This window comes from Cebus imitator, unplaced genomic scaffold, assembly GCF_001604975.1.
Source record: "Cebus imitator isolate Cc_AM_T3 unplaced genomic scaffold, Cebus_imitator-1.0 Scaffold199, whole genome shotgun sequence".
NCBI lineage: Eukaryota > Metazoa > Chordata > Mammalia > Primates > Cebidae > Cebus > Cebus imitator.
Window position 1 is genome coordinate 6238677 of NW_016107514.1, and position 21222 is coordinate 6259898.

General features: G+C 33.6%; 1 protein-coding gene and 1 pseudogene across 1 annotated transcript in view; one reads left to right on the forward strand and one right to left on the reverse strand.

Moving 5' to 3' along the window:
• Positions 1-21222, reverse strand: part of OLFM3 (olfactomedin 3) — a 205117-nt gene that overhangs the window by 78950 nt on the left and 104945 nt on the right. The gene's annotated exons all lie outside the window — the stretch shown is intronic.
• LOC108317262 lies at positions 13979-14720 on the forward strand (annotated as a pseudogene).

Here is a 21222-nt window from a genome sequence, read left to right on the forward strand (position 1 = left end):
TTTTTTTTGGAGATGAAGCCTCACTCTGTTGCCCAGGCTGGAGTGCAGTGGCACAATCTCAGCTCACCACGACCCCTGCCTCCCCGGTCCAAGTGATGCTCCTGCCTCAGCCTCTCGAATAGCTAGGACCACAGGTGCATGCCACCAAGCCCAACTAATTTTTTGTATTTTTAGTAGAGACAGGCTTTCATGGTGTTAGCCAGGATGGTCTCGATCTCCTGACCTCGTGATCTGCCTGCCTCGGCCTCCCAAAGTGCTGGGATTACAGGTGTGGGCCACTGTTCCTGGCCCCTCAATGAGCTATGTTTCTAAAACAACACTGTTACATAAAATAAATGGCATCATCAGAAGTTATTTTTGTATATTTTAATTTTTGTGAGACAATGTTGCAATAAGAATTTCAGAATAAGAGAAGAAAGAGGGAATTATAAATAGGTAAAACCTATTATGGGCTTTTAGTGTTTCATTATCAACCTTTTTTTAAAAAATTAAATGCAAAAAATAAATTTAGTATATGTAATCTTACTCAAATGACCTTAGTCTAAGTATTTAAAGTCACTTAGTTGTTAACATGGTGTTTAAATATTTAGACTTTAATAAAACATCTTTTTTCAAATTTTATTTATACAACATATTTTTTAAATTAAAGCTTAATTGTAACTTTAATATCATTATAATGAAGTCTCAGCACTATTCAGATTCCCTTAGAGTTTGCTAGATACGTTTTTTCTATTTAATAGTCATAAAACTGGCTTTAGATATGTATGGCTGCTAGCATCACCTTAGATACAGCTCACAAAGTGAAAGGGCTTCAGCGGCATACTCTTGAGGCACAATGGGAATTTAAGTGCCTTCTCAACGGCGTGTCCCAGAGAAGCTACAACTGGGCACTAACGCTTTCATTTCAGTGCTAGACCATGAGACTCTGAAAATTGAGAAGTCTTTGGAAAGACCAAAAGCTGGATTTATGTCTTAGAGACATTTATCAGAGAAGTCTATGTAATGTTTTTTAATTAAAGGGATGGTGGTTAGAATTGTTAATCTTATGTCTTAGAGACATTTATCAAGAGAAGTCTGAGTAATGTTTTTTTTAATTAAAGTGATAGTGGTTAGAATTATTTTATGTGCATTGTTGTATGAATGGTCATATGCTTCATTTTTGGATATTGAGTGGTAGTCAATGATGGCACAGCGCCCATGAGCTAACTTTTCCAGGCTGCTCTGTGTGGACCTCATCAGTGCTGGAGGAAGCAGATGTAAACTTACTATGTAGAGTCCATAAAACACATAGGCATTCATATATGTTGGGTCACCCAATAAACTAGTCACATAGAGGGAAGGTGACTTTCAAAAACTGATAAATTTCTATTCTGTATCAGCTACAGTGATGAATATCGATACCATCTGTAGCACTCTAACACTGGCTTGAGATTAGTGGTTACAGGAAGCAGTAGGGGTAGAAATAATGGAGACAAGATTCCAGTATTGACCTGGGCTCATGCCAGAAGCCATTACCTGTGAGCTGGTAGCATCCTTAGTTGCCATGCATCTTCTGGGTCCATCTTTTGAGCAATGGCAACAGAGCTCTAGGAAGCAACTCATGATGGTGGCACAAAATCTTACTAGACAGCTTTAGAAAACAGAAGCAGCCACAGTCCTTGAAAACTAATGCAGAGTTCACCTTGGTACAAATTTGTGCATTTCAGATCAGCTATAGTTTAGTTAGCAGAGAGCAGTTATAGAAACAGCTTTTAGGTGTACCTCATCATGGACTTCAACCAGCAATCATTGCCCCTTAGAGAAATCATGTGAGCTGCAAAATATATGTAACTGAACCACATTTGGTGACATATTGACCACCGATGCTTATGAAAGTTCTGAGGAATATCACCAAGAGAGAGAAGTGGGGAAGGGATAATTTGGAATGAGCTGAATTATCACCTTAGCTTTGAGATTCTAATAAATTTAAAGGAAAACTGTGACACTTCTTCAGAGGATTCCACAGAGTCTCAGTGGATTGTGGTATCACGCTTTTGTCAAGGATTAATGAGAATCCATTATTTGCTTAAAACACAGGAAACATGATTAATTTTATTAAACACTACATTTTTTCTTTCAATATCTGGTTTTATGGCATTATTTATATATGCTACTGACAACACAGCGTAGTTTGAGTGTTGAACTTCCAAATGTATTTATAGTTCTTCCTCTTCTTGATCATACCTCTATCTTATATAAATGAGGAATTACTTCTTACAATAATAATTTTCTCTCAACTCATTTCAACTGTTTTGCTATATCTTAAATTATTTGATGCTGGGCTCTATATGATTTTATCTTCTGTTTGTGAAAGATTTTGTTTGATAATTTATGTCTTACTGATAATGAGCTGTTTTGCTTTTTGATGCAATACCTTGGGTTTGGGTCAAAAATCATGTATTTCTATATTTTATCATGGATGGAATATTACTAATTCACTTAATAGAAGCGTATTTTTATAGAAGCCTAGATTTAGCTATGAATTGATTGAATGCCATTTTGGTAAATGTAATTCTGAATAGCAAGTAGCCAAATACCTTTTATTCTGTATTCAGAAAATTTTAATTTAAAAAAAGTGATACAAGGTTTACTTTGTAAATGCATTTTCTGAATTTCAGAAATATTCAGAGTCAGCAGTCACTCCTTTATGAACTGGTAAGAGGCCAAATAACACCCCAAAATAAAGTTTCTCTTAAATTATATTCTCATTGTAAAGAAAAATAGCATATAATTGATGGAGAAGCTCACAAAACATTCTTTTCTCCATCTCCTAAAATCTGGGATTATAAAAAGAGCATCTGTACAACATGCACTCAGACCTTGTACTGTCAGAAATCCCATCTGTTTTTCTGTACTTTTGCCTAAATATTTAATAATTATGTCTAGACATCTGATTAAAACACAAAGAGATTAACTGTTTCTTTACTGATTATAACTTTAGTAATGAACCTCATGAAAATTCATACCACATAACATAATTTAAACCTTAAATACAGAGCCTGGAAATTTAGTCATGAAGTACACACATATAAACACATATATGACATTCATTTGATTTTAAGATACCATTGAGTGTAAGATGAAACATTAAAGTGAAGATTAATGGTGTTTTGGAAAACTACTGTATTAAACATAACTATTGTTATATAACAATCCAATTTTCAAAAATATTATATCCAAAAATGTATATATGTCAAAATCAACAAAAATAACACTACCCTTAATATAAGTGCATATATATATATATATATATATATATATATATATATATAGAGAGAGAGAGAGAGAGAGAGAGAGAGAGACAGAGAGAGAGAGAGAGATTAGGCCAAGCATGGTGGCTCACACCTGTAATCCCACCACTTTGGGAGGACAAGGTGGGTGGATCACGAGGTCAGGAGTTCAAGATCAGCCTGGCCAACATGGTGAAACCCCTTCTCTACCAAAAATACAAAAATTAGCCAGGCATGGTGGTGCATGCCTGTAATCCAAGTGACTTGGGAGGTTGAGGCAGGAGAATCACTTGAACCCAGGAGGCAGAGGTTGCAGTGAACCGAGATCATTACTTCACACAAGCCTGGGCAACAGAAAGAAACTCCATCTCAAAAAAAAAAAAAAAATTAAAAGAATTCTGCCACATCTGATATCATTATATAATCCTATATAGACCATCCATGTATTAGATTAGGTTAACTAAAAAATACCAAACAAATCTTTAACCAAACTGCCTTTCATGTCTATGCAAACCCCAGTCCATGTAGCCTGCCAATCCTGCAGCCAGGGCTGTCTGTAAGATAGTATTGATCTGGAACCCTGAGAATTCCTGGAAGCTGGAATACTGCTTTTTCTGCCAAGACAACACTGATGTAAGCCTGATAGGGCCTGAGAAGGTAGAGTGAGGGATGGTTGCTGTGAGTTTGACATCTGCTTCATTTTGGTGCAGAAGACCACAATCTAGATAGACTCTTGGGCAGTACCAGATGACACTGCCCAGATGTAAGTGCCAGTAGTGAGCCACCCTATGAAGATCTGACCAACCTCAACAAGGCAGGGGCAGCTGCCAAGGATGGGGAAGTCAAGGAAATCATCTGGTGTTTTAAGAAGTCCAGTCTCCTGAGAAGGAGTCAGATCACCTCTTTTACAGTAACAACGGTAAGGGTAAAGTGGATACTAAAAACAAAATTGTCTCCCATTTTGACAATTTTTTCTTTCATATCTACTTTACCCCAAAGAATCTAGTCAGAATGGCTCTGGGATATTTCCTTAGATCAAGCCTTTGGATAGTGGTTTGTTTACCAGAGACCTTCTGAAGGTAGGAGGAACTCAAATATAACCAACGAAGATCAAGTGAGCCTGAGTTTACTTCTATCAGCCAATCTTACTCTGCAAAACTAGCTCAGGTGACTGTCATCTTTCCAGTGGAATAGAAGATGAAGGTAACCAGAATTACAGTTTAAAAAAAAAAATCAATGTTTTTAGCTTGACTCCTGGGGGAGCCTGGTTAAGATCAAACCTGAATATTTGCCTGCTTATATTTACTGTTATATATATACTGTATATAATATATAAAAAATATACATACATATATATAATTTCTTTACTATATATATACACACACATATACAATTCAAAAAGATAGAAATTTAGATTTCTATTTCCAATTAAAATAACATAGTCATAAAATATTTCAAGCCATTTCTTACTCCACTGTGGTATAAGCTCCCTAGGTGGTAGGAGGAATACCTCCTCTTATATATTTCACAATCCCCTCCTTCCTTACCAGTGTGTGTCTGTGACATACCCTTAATGTCCTTGATAATGTCCAATTATGCCTTTCACTGCAGCACCTTTCTAAGGCATATTCTAGTTACTTGTCTTTTCCACCTGGGTACAATATCAATTTTAGTATAATTACCTGCCTCTCCTTTTCTTTTTTGCCAGAATAGTATGAATATGAAGCGATGTGCAATTAATAATAATTACTATATCTATTTACTATATCTAGATATAATTTCATTTTTGTATTCTCAAAAAGGTATACTTTTAGAGCTACATGTTACATGTGTAAAAGACAAGCATCTTCAGCATTAAATACATCCATGACATTCATAATATTTAGAACAAGAAACATTAAGAGTAAAGGACAAGAGAATAGGTTCCATCTGGCCTCCTATAGGGAAATTAAAAACTTGCTATCATTGTTTTTAATCCTGGTCTGTATTGCTTCTCACCATCTTTTAAGCCATTATCACCGAAAGTCTTAAAAATAAGACAAAAGTTTAGGTTTATTTTTCAACATTTGTTTGCAGCATCACGAATAATCTAGAAGACTCTGAACTTTCCTTGACTTCTTACATCTTCTGCTTTCTATGCCCATCTATGGACTTTCTGGAGCCCCAGACCTCTCCCAAGATCCTGTCCATTTTTCTGGACCCCTTGGGATTTCCCTCTTTACTTTTTTTGTGTCTCTCTGTTTGAATGTCAGTGATATTCTTTACACTCTCTGTTTTTAGGTAATTAAAACAAGCACATCAGTTTTCATCAATACAGTTGACTTTTGAACAACACAGATTTGAGCTGCATGGATTAAAAAAAAAATAAGGCCATTGGAATTTTTTGAGATTCGTGACAATTTGAAAAATCTTACAAATGAACCACATAGCCTACATGTATTTTAAGAATTAGAAAAAAGTTAGATATGTCATAAGTGCATAAAATGTATGTAGACACTAATCTATTTCATCATTTATTACCATAAAATATACACAAATTTATTATTAAAAAATAAAATTTGTCAAAACTTAGGCACACAATTACAGATCATACATAGCACCATTAGCAGTTGAGGAGAATATAAACAAATGTAAGTGTGCCGTATTAAATCATAACTCCATAAAATTAACTAGAGTAGATACTGTACTATTGTATTAATTCCGTAGTCACCACTTGTTGCTATGCTATGAGCTGAAGTGCTGCAAGCTGCAAATACCCTTTTTAAATGCCTTGAGACCGTAATAATCTCTACATGGGTAGTTCTTCTCCTCAGTAAATTGTGCATTGAGTAAAAACTTCTCTCTCTTGGTTCTTGTGTATTTTGCATCATGTTTACTGTAACACTGTAAACCTTCAATTATACACCATGAGACCCATATGAAGTGCCACTAATGAGGCTGGAAGTGTTCTCAAGAAGCAAAGAAAGTCATGACATTAGATGAAAAAGTTAAATTGCATATGCACCATAGATTTAGGTCTTCAGCTACAGTTGCCCTCCATACCACAGATACAAAAATCTTGCACTTTTGTGAAATATCTTTTTTTCTTGTATTAAAAAATGCAGATTTTATGTTTTTATTTCACTAAAAGAATTGCTGTAAGGGATATGTATAGATTAATATGATTTATAAAAAAGAAAAGTCATTATATAAAAATTTAAAGTAAAAGGAAGGTGAGAAATCTAAAGTTGGAGAATTTAATGCCAGCAAAGGATGGTTTCATGTTTTTTGAAAGAGATTGACTGTTCTCACTTGTAAGTGGGAGGTGAACAAAGAAAACACATGGACACAGGGAGGGGAACATGACACACTGAGGACTGTTGCAGGGTCGGGCCAAGGGAGGCATAGCATTAGGAGAAATACCTAATATAGATGATGGGGTGATGGATACAGCCAACCACCATGGCATGTGTATAGCATGTTCTGCACATGTACCCCAAAACTTAAAATTCAACAAAAAAATGTTAAGGTAACAGGAGAAGCAGCTTCTGCTAACCAAGAGGCAGTGGATGAGTTCCCAGACACCCTTAAGAAAATTGTTGGGAGGAAAGAATTCATTCCTGAGCCAGTTATTAATGCAGACAAAAGTGTCCCATTCTGTAAATAGACAAAAACAGACAATAAACGCCACAAGGAACATTTATTAGCAAGGAAGAGAAGGGAGCACCAGGATTTAAGGCAGAAAGATATAGGCTAACTGTAATATTTTGTGTGAATGCAGTCAGTTATAATCAGTACTGCCTTTATCTATAAAGCTGTTAATCCTGAAGCCTTGAAAGGAAAAGATAAATACCAGCTTTCAGTCTTCTGGTTGTACAATAAGAAGGCCTGGACAATGAAAATCTTTTTCTGGATTGGTTCCACTGAAGCTTTGTCCCTGAAGTCAGGAAGTACCTTGTTAGTAAGGGACTGCCTTTTAAAGTTCTTTTGATATTGCACAATGCCCCTGGCCACCTGGAACCTGATGAGTTCAATACCAAAGACCTCTAAGTGGTCTACTTATCCTGAAACACAACATTTCTAATTCAGCCTCTAGATCCAAAGATCATAAGAAACAGTAAGGCTCATTACACGTGTTACTCTATGGAAAGTATTTTCAATGCTATGAAAGGGAACCCCAATGGAGAGAACACCATGAAAGTCAGGATAGATTATACCATTGAAGATGCCATTGTTCTTACAGAGAAAGCCATGAAAGCCACGGAAACCATCAAATTCTGCTGAAGAAAACTGTCCAGATGTTGCACATGTCTTCACAGGATTTACAACAGAGCCAGTCAAGAAAACTATGAAGGAGATTGTGGATATGAAAAAAAAAAAAAAGGTGTTGGATAAAGGGTTTTCAGGTACAGATTTTGTAGAAATTCAAAAGCTAATAGACATCACACCACAGGGATTAACAGAAGATGACTTGATGGAGATGGGAGCTTCTGAAACAGTGCCAGAAAACAGACAGGCTGGCAGAAAGTTTCTGATTATCCAAGACTTATTTTGCTTTTTGTGACATGGGCCCTTCTATAATACAAGCACTGAAAAAAAGCAAATGATGAAAAAAGGATTGGTACCATATGGAAACATTTTTAGATAAATGAAAAAGCAAAAGTCAGAAAGAAATCATGATGTATTTCCATAAAGTTACATGGAGAGTGCCTGCCTCTCCTTGCTCTTCTTCCATCTCTTTCACCTCTTCTGCCTCTCATGGAGAGAGCAAGACCAGCCCCTTCTCTTCTTTCTCCTTCTCAGACTAATCAATGTGAAGATAATGAGGATGAAGACTTTTATAATGATTCACTTTCACTTACTGGATAGTAAATACATTTTCTCTTTTTTATGATTTTTTTAATAACTTTCTTTCCTCTAGCTTACTTTGTCATAAAAATACAGGATATGATACACAGAACACACAAAATATGTGTCGGTCAACTCTTTATGCTATTAGTATGTATTTGAGTCAACAGCAAGCTATTAGTAGTTAAGTTTTGGGGGAGTCAAAAGTTATACCTGGATTTTGATCGCACAGGGCATCAGCACCCCTAAGCCTCTCATTGTTCAAGGGTCCACTGTACATGTATAGACATTATGGACAAAGAGGTGTGTAAATACTCAATATCTTACAATAAGTGATACAAAAGCTTTAGTTGAATTTTTGAATATTCAAGCTTGAGCTTAATTTGGAATATGGGCAAGAGAGAGTACATACAAAAACAAAGGTGTTTTTCCTTTAAAGTGTTTTATTTTTTTTCCTTTTGAGTTCATACAAAAATGAGAAGGTTCTACCTCACCCCACAACCACTCAAGACTTGAAATGTGTAAGAGAAAAGAGATGAGGAAGGAGAAAATGTATATTGCATGAAAAAAATGTAATAGAAAAGTGGAAAGATTGAAGTTAACTAATACTTAATTTTAAGTTGTTAATTTTGTAGAAGTGCAGCACAACTTTTGGCTCAGACATTATGCAATGCTACATAAAAGTCTCGAAAAGGGAGGAGGCCGGCTGGTAGGTAGGTGGAGGGTGATAATTTTGTATGTACATAAAATAAAGTGCTGGTGTTTCTCATCTAGTCCAGTCACAAGGCAAAGGAAAAAAGTGAAGTGAGACTGTAGAGGGAGGAAGCAGGATCTGAGGGATAGCATGTAGGCTTGGGGGAACCAGACCCTGGCTGCAGCAGCCATTCCAGCTAGGACATCAGGTATGTGAGTGGGGACACTAGTTCAGATGACTCCAGGTATTATCTGACTGCAACTGCACAAAAGACCCCCAAATAAAAACCACATAGCTGAGGCCCACCAACCCACAGAGTTGTGGGAGGAAAAATTTAAAAATCACTGTGTGAAGCCATTAAATTTTGAGGTGATTTATTGCACAGCAATAGATAATTGGAGCAAACTCCTTTACAAGATTGCTAATGAGACTATATTTTCTCCTTGTTGATTCTTTCTAATGTTTTTATCAAACATGTATTAAATGTGATCTCCTATGACAGGCTCTGGGTATAAAAAGGTAAATAAAATATTATACTATCCTCCAATGGACTACCCTCAGTTACATAATTTCTTCTTTAGAAAAATCTTAAGAGGAGAAATTAATGATTATTTTAGTATTTGCTATTAGCACAATTAGCTGATACTCTGTAATGAGTTAATTTTGACCCTTTTAAAAATTATCTGCAGAAAATTTTGTTTTTAAGAAATAAATTATAATGCGTAAAAAATATAGATATAAGCGAAATATTTGTATAAACTTCTGGTGGGTGAGGTTATACAAATATCAAGATACAAAATGAGCCATGAATCAAAAAATTTAAAGATTTGACTCCGTGAATGGAACAAAAAACCTCTAATGTGACAAAAAAAACATAAACAGAATAAAAGAACAAATATTAGACTGAGAGAACGGAATTGTATGCCTAGGACAGAGAAAATATTAAACATTTTTAATATTAAAGAGCTTATAGATATGTATAATAAAATGTCAAAACAATAAAACATAGGCAAGAAATATGGAAATACAATTAATATGGAAATGCGATTTATGTAATAAGAAATGAAAACTAGAAATAAACATGTAATAACATACTTAAATGCATTAACAGGAAAAAGTAAAATTTCAAAAACTTCTCCTAAGAGAATTTTCTCTCCAACAAGGTCTTAAGGTCAACAGTATCTAGAACATCTCTTAATTTGGTTTAATAGGGGAACAGGCAGTCTCTTATGCAACTTGATTGTTAAATCGTTTGTTAATTGAGTATTACTTGTACTTTGTGTACAAGTAATAATATGATCATCTTGAAGATAGTTATGATGTAGTATAAAGTGAAAAGAGGATAATCTTTGTGTACAAGTGATATAAACAACCTTAAATTGTCTGTTAAAATTCTACAAATCCCACAGTTGAGTCTATTATAGAGGAAAAAAAACCATCAGAATATGAGAATATATGTCTTATGATAACTGCTGCATTGTTTGAAACAACATAAATGCCAATCAATAAGAGAATAGTTAATTAAAAATTATATATCCAAACTATGTAGTATTATAGTATGCAGCTATTAACATGAGTGTAGTCATTTATAATTATTAGGTTGGAAAAATACTTATATTACTAAATGGGAAAACTTAAATGTGAAGTAATTATGGCATGATTCATTTTTATCGGTTAAAAATTAAACAGAAATAAACAAAAAATGTACATGATTAAACATGCATATAAAGTTGTATATTTGAATATACTGATCTGGCATAGATAATGTATATAAAATGTACATAAAACTTAGCAGCAATTAACTAAGAGGTGAAAGATTAGAGGGAGTTAAAGATGGCTATGTTTTCCAATATATATTTGCCATATTTAAATATATTATTTTTCTAATTTAAAAAATCTTATTTATCATATCATTTGAACCTATAATTCTACTTCTCAGAAGTAATCTTAAGGAAATAATTAAAAACCCAGAAAAAAAGTGTACAACAAATACTGCTGTCCATATTACATATGATGACGAGGTTGGCAATATCCTAAAAATTCAGTCATAGGGAACCGATTAAGAAAATCAGGTTGAAGTCTTAAATATGAGACTTGTGCATATTAAAAGTATGCCTTTCAAAGAGTTTTTAATGATCTTGGAAAATAGTTATGATGTAATATAAAGTGTAAAAAGGGGATAATTTTTGTGAACAAGTAATATGAACAACCTTATAACAGCCTTAAAACACATTTATGCCTATAGACACACACACACACACACAGAGAAAGAAAAAAATCTAGCAGAAAACTATTGTGATGAAATCTTGCTAGGGTTAGGAGTAATATTAGTTTCATTTTACTTGTTAGTGTTTTCTATAATTTCTGAAATTTTTATAATAAGTGTCATTGGTTTTCTAATTCTCCAAAAGAATTTATCACAGCCAATGAAAATATCACTGTGAGTCAGGAGTTTTGTGATTCTTTAAAAAGGGATTCGTTGTTTACCCTTCTAATCAAGGTAAAACTTTGTTTCTGATACCCATATAAAAGTCTTAATTATTTCACATGCTTCTTCACCAAGTGTATTATGCAGAAAAAAAGTAAATAAAACTGACCCCATAAACTAGCACTGAATATAAAAAAAATCCTGAATTCTAAAACTCAATGAAAAAAGAACTACTTGATTCATTGCTTAAATAATTATAAAAATGAAATTCAAGCAATAATTTGCAAAGATTTGAGTGATAATAAAGAGGTAATAGTTGAGCAAATTGAAAACAACAGAATGGGTTAACACTGTTGGAAAATATTAGCCTTCAAGCAGCAAATATTTCCACTTTTCAGCAGATACCATGGTCTTTCATGCCTTATGCAAGATAGCCTAACCAAATATTTAGATAATCTGGAAATTCAATTTAATGAAACAGCTTCTTTTTCAGTATATTATTAGTAATACTTTGGTTTTCACAGTGATTTAGCAAATTTATCTTACTAATTACTTTGGTTGAACTAATGTCAGCACCCTGCAGATTGTTCTTGGTGGGAGAGAATATTTCTTCCACTCAGGCCTCAGAGTTTGGAAGGATTTAGCTAGAGATTTAAAATTTGCACTAGTTAATCCACTCCATGAATCATTAATTTAGTATAAAAATAAACAGTGGCTTGAGTTAAGCACAGCAATTGAAATATTTTGCAGAGATTCAAGGAATAAATTTTAAATGGTCAGTAGTTTTGAAAGAAATAATAGTATACTTTATCAAGTATTCCAGATAAGGAAGGTAGATACTATATGAATAACATGCTAGTTATTACTACATGGATATTAAAATAAAAGCAATAAAAACAAAATATAAGCGCTAGAGGAAAAATCAAAAATATTGATGAGCTGCAGATCCCTATTACTCATAAGGAGCATGGTTTTGTTCTTTTCTTAGAATTTGGACCGCTTTCTGGTATAGTATCTCATTTTTGATTGCTTATTTTTTCACTTAGGTTCAAAAGCCCACTCAATGTTTCATCATGTGATAAATATTAAAGACCAGTAATTATATGTGTTAGATTATCTACAGTAATGTCAACTCATTTTTCAGAGACAAGCATGGTGCTTAGCTATTAAAGAAAATAAATGTTAGTGGCCAAATCTCCAATGCTATCTTCATTTAATATTTATTACTGATGTTTAAAGTTTTAGGTTTAACATGGACATTATTTCCCATGAAAATCATAAATTTAGTTGTATTTCACTATGTATTAGTTAGAATCACATGAAATTGCCATTTTTAAAAGACGTAAATGTTGAGCATGGGCAATTTGATATGCATTAACCTAATACTTAGTTCTCTCCAAATCTTAAATTTGCCTTCAAGTACACTACGGATTGTAGAATTAGGCATACTGAAGGCAACATTTTAAATTTTTTAATGTGTAAGCTTAATTGTATAAAGCTTGAAGTTCTTTATGAGTTCAAGCTTCATATTTTTTATGGCCCTGCTAGATAAGAATGAGGTGAAACTCCGCCCTATGTGAGACTATATTAATTTTGATAATAAATGATTCTGCAGTTTATTTTTCCTGTTTACACTATACAGGTGTGCCAAGCAAGAGATATATTGCACTAGTTCTAATCTCAGTTCTGTGTCTCAGTTCTGTAACTCACACTAGAGCGGCCTGGGGAGATAATAAAGCTTTTGCATTCCCCATAAACCCTTCTAATAACAAGCTGGTGAATATAAGAGACCCCAGTAGATGACCAGTCAAATTAGGTTCTATTCAAAGACTTCATTTATGGAAGCTTTCAAGCAGCAGTCTTTGAGATGTGCGCATGTATCTAACAAACATATTTTTCCTAAATCCTTTTTTAAAAATAAAATCTTAGTAGAAAAATATGGTCACTCTTTAACAAATTTTAAAAATTACTTTAAAAAATCTGATTTACAATATGTTTGCATCTCTTTTCTCCTCCTTTCTCCTATCCCCTTGCCACCCCTTCCTTCTGTTATTTTTTTTTGTTCTTTTCATTTTAATATCCAAGGCTATTAAAGAAACTACATAATTTTGCATACTCATACTTAAAAATGGTGAAAATTTTTTGTTGAATTAAAGTGTAGCCACCATTGTGGTTGATGCCCAACCCTTCTTTGCTGTAAGCATTATCACAGCTTCGGCAAAGAAATCCACAAGGGCTGGCAAACAGGCTTTCTCCAAGAGTCTGTTTATAAACAAGTGTTTGTCCTCTCTATTCAACTTTTACCTATTCAAGGAATAAAAGCTAACCGTATTCATACTTTGCTATAATTTTTACTCAATATTTTTGGTGTAGGGTAACAGGGAAAGTAGGATTTGAATTTTTTCAAATAGATTGGTAACATTTACATTCATTCATTTATTCCTTTTAACCTCAGTCCCTGAATCCTTGGTCTCTCTTATAGATTAATGGATTGTTAATGTCTATGTGAGCCAGTTTTTGGTTTCTGAAGAGGAGAAAGGATACAGAGTAAAGGGAAAGGTAAAACTGTTATATATCAGTTCTCAGTAGCCTTAGAAGATTTATATGATGCTGGAAAAAAAAAAAAAGCCTCTGTAAGGTAATCGTAAAGTAATGCAATTTGTGACAGATGTGAAGCCAGAAGTGGTTAAAAAAAAAAAAAAAAGAAAGAAAGAAAGAAAAGAAACAGTACAGTGTTGTCCTAATTGTGGAGGTACTGGAATGCAAATAATTCATCAGATAGAACCTGGAATGGCTTAGCAAATTCAAGCTGTGTGCATGGAGGGCCACAGGGAACAGATCAGTCCTCAAGATAGATGTAAAATCTCCAATGGAAAGAAGATAGTTTTGAGAGAAGATGATTATAGAAATTCATATTAACAAAGGTAAGAAAGATGTCCAGAAAAATAACATCCCATGCTGAAGGAGGCCAAAAACCAGGACTGGAGCCAGGAGATATTATCACTGTGTTAGATCAGAAGGACCATGCCACTTTCACTTGACAAAGAGAAGACCTTTTCGTATGTATGGATGAAAACGTCTGGTTCTACTATTGTATGGCTTCTGAAAACCAGTATCGACTCTTGATAACTGAGTCATAGTCGTCATCTCTCATCCAGGTCAAATTGTCAAGCCTGGAGCTATCACGTGTGTGTTAAATGAAGGCAAGTCAATTTATTGTAGACCACATGAAAAGAGATGCATAATCATTGAATTTAAGGTGAACTTTCTTGATAATGGCTTTCTCTCTTCTGACAAACTCCCTGCTGGAAAAACTCCTACCCAAGAGGAAAGAAGAAGGGACTGATGATATGGATTAAGTAGAATTGGTGGACTTTGATTCAAATTAGGAAATGCAATGCTGATGCCACTGCAATGAAGAAGCAAATGCAGGGCTGTTACAATGGAAAAGCATGAGGATGATAAACACCATTGCAGAGGTGTTCATTGTCAAACCTCTTAATGGGACCAGTGATAATATTTGCTGCTGGCATTTTATGTGCAGTAGTGAATGAGCAAAGGACTGTAATCCTAATATGCTCACTACTTGCTATTGTTTTTGTTTCACTATTCAACTAGTGTTTTAAAAATTAAAGGAAGAATAAATACAAAAATTTTGAAAGTTGACAAGTATGAGCATGACCAACAAAGCTCTCTCCACTTTGGCAACAAATAGGTTAAATTTGGTTTCCAGAATAAGTTAATAGAAGTTATAACACAAGAGAGCCAGAAATACAAAGTGCTCTATTAGTGAAATGTTAGAAGAGAAGAGATTATTCTTAATTATTATTTGATATTTTATAAAACCTCTTTTGAGATATTAAATATATACTGAGATTAATAAAATGGTAGACATAGAAATTATCTCATTTAGTAAATCAGTCAAGATTTAATTCAGATAATTTAAACTCTAAGGGTTATTTTATTTTCCATTAGATTAACTTTTACTTCATTTATTTATTTTGTTTTGTATAAACTCTCATAGAATTACACTTTTTCAGACTGTCATTTAATATTTCCATTTTAAAGAGAAATAGACAATATAGCACAATGAATGCCTATTTTACTGTTTGTCTTTTTGTCGTATGTAATTTTTCCTCTTAAAGTTTAAGTGTGTTTCACAGTCTAATAAAGGGAACACTAATACAAACTGTAATCATGTTTCAGTAATTTGATACAGAGGACATGATCCCAGTAATGAGCTATTTTCTTTGTATAAAGGGAATAAATATAATACTAATAGATGTAAACACCCTGCCTACTTTCAGGCCAGCTAGCATTGGAGTGACTAAATAAGACAAATGGGCTTAGGTTTAACATCTTTGTTTTTAAACCCTTTCTGAGAGTCACTATGCCCTTGTACATGCTGTATAATCTTTGTTTCTAAACACGATGGGACTTATTTCTCAGTCAGTTTTACCATAGCTTTGGACTAAATTCCTCATTTGCTTATTTGTTTATAATCTATTGTCTTTTTTCTGTTGGACTCCACTAGAATTGCAAACCTCCACTTACCTGTGTTGCTAAAAATAAGTTATGCATATCAGTACATTCTGACAGAATTACTCTTAAGCTAGGATTTTGACCTTAGACTTATGTGCTATTCTACTTTGGTAAAGCTCGAAAATACACACACACACACACGCACACACATACACACTTGCTTACATTTAAGTACACCTAAATTCCATGCTCCATTAATCATTTTCCATGAATTTTATATCAATCCTGTACATTAATAAGAGCTTTTAACAATTTCCTTTTCTTCTATTGAAACTTCAGTCTTCTCGTATTTAATCTATTTCTGGACCTTTGATCCATGTCAGGTTATTCTATGAAAACTGTTGAACTGTTTGACAAGGTCTCCAAAGCAGTGGTTTACAAATTGTGTGGCTTCGCTACTTTTAGGCTGTTTAATTAATTTAGTGAGATATGAACAAGATTTAAAATTGAAATGGAATAGAATAAAATTTATCAGATTGAATTTTGTAATTGTATATTACACTGCAAATGTAAAAATTGCAAAATATTCAATGTTTGTGTGCATGTATATGTATATGATTGTGGTAAATATATTACTTTTATTACATACTGTGGTTTCTATTTGAAAATTTTAAAGCCTGGAGCAGGGTTTCTCATGCAAGAGTTACCAAATAATCATTTAAAACAAAAGTAGTAACAATAATAACAATAATAATAAAAATGTGCATAATACTATTTACTTAGATTGATTTCTGTAATAAAATATACATGTACAAACATTCAACAAATATGTATAAAGATTAGGAATAAATTTATTATTTATTTTACTTTACATAACTAAAATGTCAGAAAGTTACAAGTTAAATTTTAAGACTAAAATAATACAATTTAAATTAATAAGATTAACATGGCATATGTAGCTGCTTTCCTGAATTTAAACTGACCAGGCTGTGTTTAATAATATAAAGATATATTAGCATCCTTTAATTTTCAGTTGCTATTGATTTTATCTTATTTTAAGAATGTTGTGTTGTCCTTAAATCACTGTGCAAGTCTTTATAGTTATTATGCACACTTACCATGGCACTTGTACTAAAAACTGCAGTAAGCTGATATGTTCTAAGAGTGGACACAGTTCGTGCACTCACAATTTGCACATGATATTTACTGCAGTTGTGCAGGACTTTTCTATTGTTCAATGTAGCGTGCTTATACATCCTTAACCCATACAATATCCCCATTCTCTGATCTCTTTTTCTATGTGAACTGCATAAGTTTTGTTTTATATCATTCCTTGACTTCATTTGACACTCTCTCAGAACAGATGCAGTAGAAAATAAGCAAATGAAAACAATAAAATTATTCGAAGAAAAGATGTTCACAACATGATGTAGAACATGATTGGATTAATTGCTTTTTCACTTATCTTTGAAATACAAAACATGAAATTTAGAATTTGTCGTAGAACCTTTTGTTTTATATCATTCTTTGAATTCATTTGACTCTCTCAGAACAAATGCAGTAGAAAACAAGTAAATGAAAACAATATAATTCTTAGGAGAAAAGATATTCACAAAATGATCCACGACATGATTAGATTAATTCCTTTTTCACTTGTCTTTGAAATGCAAAACACAAAATTTAAAATCTGTCATAGAACCTTCTAGAATGTATTCATGGATCTCAGAATTCCCATAAATGCCAATGTGGAAAACCTGATCTAGATAATTTCTTCATGTTTTGTGACTGGAGGTGTGTGTGTGTTTCATATGCACCAACTACCTATAGAAAAATAATCTGTGATAAGAAAAATTTTGAAAGAAATAAAATATTAATGCAGAAATTTTTCATGTTCAAAATTAATATTATCTATTGTACTAAAAATAAATAAATGCCTATAAAAATATTTTAAAATAGATACCATTACCAACACAAGACAGTAATTATAATGTACTTCTAACAAATATTCTTTCTAAAACTTATTAGAATTCCAACAATTTGTATTTACCATATATATTCAATGAGCTTTGTAAAATGGTTAAGTATTACATGACAGGAGAACACTAAATTGCAATGTTAAGTAAACTCTGCTCCCTAATTTTAGGTTATGAATGCCAAATTATAATAATCTGTATTTATTCTCATAGGAAACTACTAATATAGCCCTCAGGTGAACGTAAGAGTGAAAAACAGTAGTAAATTAATGGGACTAGAGTGTATATTTTTAAAAAATCATTTTGCAATCACAAGAATTCATGTGAGTAATGAGCCATACATTATGCAACATGGCACGAAAAGTTTAAATATAATATTAAAAACAGTTATAATTTACCAACTTTTAGAAAAGTAAATAAGACTGTCCTATATGAAAAAATGAAATTTTCTAGGTGTGATTTAATCTGGAATATATAAATGAAGAAATGGATTAACATAATCCAAGAACTCATATGATGCAAAGTGGAAAATCATGATTTCTAGAGTAAATACAACTTTTAAGACTATTATTACACAACTTTTAAGATTATTATTAGAAGTACAGTTTATAAGATCATAAATGAAAAAAGAAAACTTCCTTTTCCCAATGCAACTTTCCAAAATTTCTTATAAGTCATATAAACAATTACCATATTTCAACTGAGTATTGACTCTTAGCTTGAGGGACTATATGTCTGAAGGCAACTTTTATTTTGTTTTCCCTCTAGACATTTATTTATTGTTTTGGGAAAAGAAAAAATTTTTTGAAGAAATAATTCACCCTCCTCTAATATTTACTTACAACAGAAATTTCCATAGGTTACTGAAAAAAAAAGTACTTCAGAGAAGTTATCTCATATTTTCAGTTTTAGAAGGATGAGTTTAAGAAACCGAATATTTTTGAGCAACCATTATTTAGAATATAATATTGAGTGGAATGTCTGAGTGGGGTAATATAATCTCCTTTTGACAGATCAGGAAACTGAGGATATGTAGAAAGGTTGAGTAATGCACCCAACATCATATAACTAGTAAGTGGCAGATCCAGGATTTGGTTTTTGATAGATTCAAAACACATAAAGCTTTATTTGTGAAGTGTGTCAAAACTTGGAAATTACAGTGGGTTATTAAACATATTCTAAATGGTATTCTGACCTTATCTATGTTTAGGGGGTTCTATTTAATATTGAGCAGTTTGGAAAACTAATTTATATCAGCAAGTATGCATTTCCTATAAAATAAACAGAATTGAGGCCAGGCAGGGTGGCTTATGCCTATAGTTTCAGCACTTGGGGAGGCAAAGGTGGGTGGATTTCTTGAGGCCAAGAGTTTGAGACCAGCTGGCCAACATGGTGAAGCCCTGTCTCTTCTAATAATACAAAAATTACTCGTGCATAGTGATATGTGCCTGTAGTTCCAGCTACTCGGGAGGCTGAGGCATCAGAATCACTTGAGTCTGGGAGGCAGAGGCTGCAGTGAGCCAAGATCATGTTACTGCACTCCAGCCTGGGCAACAGAGCAAGACTGTGACTAAAAAACAAATAAACAGGAGGGGTGTGGTGGCTCATGCTTGTAATCCCAGCACTTTGGGAGGCTGAGGTGGGTGGATCCCGAGGTCAAGAGATCAAGACCATCCTGGCCAACATGGTGAAACACTGTCTTTATTAAAAAATACAAAAATTAGCTGGGTGTGATGGTGCACACCTGTAGTCCCAGCTACTTGGAAGGCTGAAGCAGGAGCATTGCTTGAACCCAGGAGGCAGAGGTTACAGTGAGCCAAGATCTCGCCACTGCACTCCAGCCTGGTGCCTGGCAAGAGAGCAAGACTCTGTCTCAAAAACAAAAAGAAAAACAAAAAACAAAAAACAATTGAACAATAGCAGTACAAATCTTGAACATGTAGTTAATTCACTTAATCATTCATTCATTCATTATAAAGGTGCTATGAAGTACACAGAAAAAAAGCAATTATATTAAGTGTTTATTACTGTGTAATGAAGTACCCCAAAACTTATTTGCTTTAAACAACAAATATTGATTATCTCACAGTTTCTGTGTCAGGAATCTGGGTACAGCTCAGCTGGGTGGCCCTACTCAAGGTCTCTCACAAGGCCACAATCAAGCCTGGAGCTGTGATTACATCTGAAGTTTCAAATGGGGAAAGATCTTCTTTTAAAATCACTCACATGGTTATTGCTAGAATTCAGTTCCTCACTGACTGTTGGACTGAGGTGTCATTTTTTTTCACTGGCTATTGGCCAAAGGCTGTCCTTAGTTTCTTTGCTATGTAGGCCTCTCCCTAGGGAAGCTCACAACATGATAGCTTGTTTCCCCCTGGGAAGGAAAAGGGAGAATAAGAGAAGGTGAAAGAGAGAGACATGGGGCAAGACTGTAGCAAAAGTATCTTTGAACTAATATTTAAGGCATAATTTTATCAGTTTTACATATTCTATTCATAAAAGGGAGTTAACGAGGTGGACCCCTACACTCAAGCAGTTAGGATTACACAGGGCATAGATAGAAGGAGGTAGGAATTTGGAAGAAAATGTAGAAATTGCCTACCATAGCAATTAACTTGTGTTAGTTGCTGGTAAACATTTGACATATGAATTAAGACTCATAAATTGGCATACCTTTTATTTCACAAATTCAGTCTACAGGATTTTCAACCAAAGAAAACTAGAAAGACAAAAAAGTTCTAAACATACTTATGCAAGAACAATTTGAATTGTAAAAGAAATACATTTTTTATTGTGTCTATTTGATTCTTCTCTCATTTCTTCTTTATTAGCCTGACTAGCTGGTCTATTTTGTTAATCTTTTCAAAAAAACACCTCCTGGATTCATTGATTTGTTTGAAGGATTTTTCGTGTCTCTATCTCCTTCAGTTCTGCTCTAATCTTAGTTATTTTTTGTCTTCTGCTAGCTTTTGAATTTGTTTGCTCTTGCTTCTCTGGTTCTTTTAATTGTGATGTTATAGTGTTGAGTTTTGATCTTTCCCATTTCTTCCTGTGGGCATTTAGTGCTATAAATTTCCATCTAAACACTGCTTTAGCTGTGTCCCAGAGATTCTAGTATGTTGTGTCTTTGTTTTCATTGATTTAAAAGAACTTATTTATTTCTGCCTTAATTTTGAATAAATAGTGTTGAAAAAACTGGCTAGCCATATGCAGAACTGAAACTGGACCCCTTCCTTACACCTTATTAAAATTTAACTCAAGATGGATTAAAGACCTAAAATCATAAAACCCTAGAAGAAAACCTAGGCAATACCATTCAGGACATAGGCATGGGCAAAAACTTCATGACTAAAACACCAAAAGCAATGACAACAGAAGCCAAAATTGACAAATGGGATCTAATTAAACTAAAGACCTTCTGCTCAGCAAAAGAAACTATCATCAGAGTGAACAGGCAACCTACAGAATGGGAGAAAATTTTTTTAATCTATCCATCTGACAAAGGGCTAATATCCAGAATCTACAAGGAACTTAAACAGATTTAAAAAA